This window comes from Echinops telfairi, unplaced genomic scaffold, assembly GCF_000313985.2.
Source record: "Echinops telfairi isolate 266 unplaced genomic scaffold, ASM31398v2 ScPeMD7_9;HRSCAF=40, whole genome shotgun sequence".
NCBI lineage: Eukaryota > Metazoa > Chordata > Mammalia > Afrosoricida > Tenrecidae > Echinops > Echinops telfairi.
Genome location: NW_022103906.1, coordinates 17210732 through 17211862, shown reverse-complemented (window position 1 = coordinate 17211862; position 1131 = coordinate 17210732).

The following is a 1131-nucleotide window of genomic DNA, read 5'->3' as shown; positions in this document are numbered from 1 at the left end:
TGCTTACAGAACCCTGAAATCCCAGGGGGCCAAGAACACACACACACACACACACGTCCTCCAGCAGGTCCTGGGCGGGCATGCAGGCGCTATGCGAATCTACACACACGTCCTCCAGCAGGTCCTGGGCGGGCATGCAGGCACTATGCGAATCTGCCCTTGGGTGGGAGTCTGGTCCCACCCTCCGTTTACAGCATACACCTGGGATTCCCACCCTCCGTTTACAGCATGCACCTGAGCAAGAGCAGAGTAAAAGGGAGACGCAGCTAGCTGCCTGCAGCCTGTGTTTTTAACCCCTACGGCTGGGGAGGGATGGTTGAAGATACTAGCTGATCTTATTGGCTGAGTTTAGGCCTACCTGTGTGGTGTCATGTGGCTGAGCGTGGGTGCCCAGGTGGACTTCCTACCTGGGCCTAGGGGGCTTGTGTCTGAGCATGTTGAGTTTGGATCTTCCCATAGGTGCCTAATGGATGCCTGAATTCTTTCCACCCCCATTGCTGTGGCCCTCTGCAGGCATCGCAGAGGCAACTCCCTTTTGTCCCTAATCTAGCTACCTAATAAAACCCACTGCGTGAAAAACCTGAGCCTGTCTTCTCTCTGTTTTCCCTGGTCTTCTTGATGGCAGGACCTGTGAATGGTTAAGAGAAACAGAATGAACCACATTTTGGCTTGTTTCTAATGTCTTCACAGCCACCAATGGATGCCTTTGAACACACACAGAGTATCATGCTGTGCGTGTGATGGGGCAACCAGGTGTCGTACGTATTACACACTGGGCTGCAATCCACAAGGTCAGCAGTTCAGTAACCACCAGTTGCTCCTTGGGAGCATGATAGGCCTTTCTATTCCTGGAAACATTTTCAGTCTCGGAAACTCACAGGGGCGGTTCTGCCTTGACCTAGACCTAGAGGGACACTATGAGTCAGCATCGACTCAGGAGCAGTGAGTTTAGCCTCATGATAATTTCATGAATATATAATATATAGAGAGAGATTCATAAAGAGAAAGAGAGAATATTTTCTTTTAAAAAAATCATTTTATTGGGGGCTCATACAACTCATCACAATCCATACATATATCAATTGTGTAAAGCACATTTGTACATTCATTGCCCTCATCATTCTCAAAACA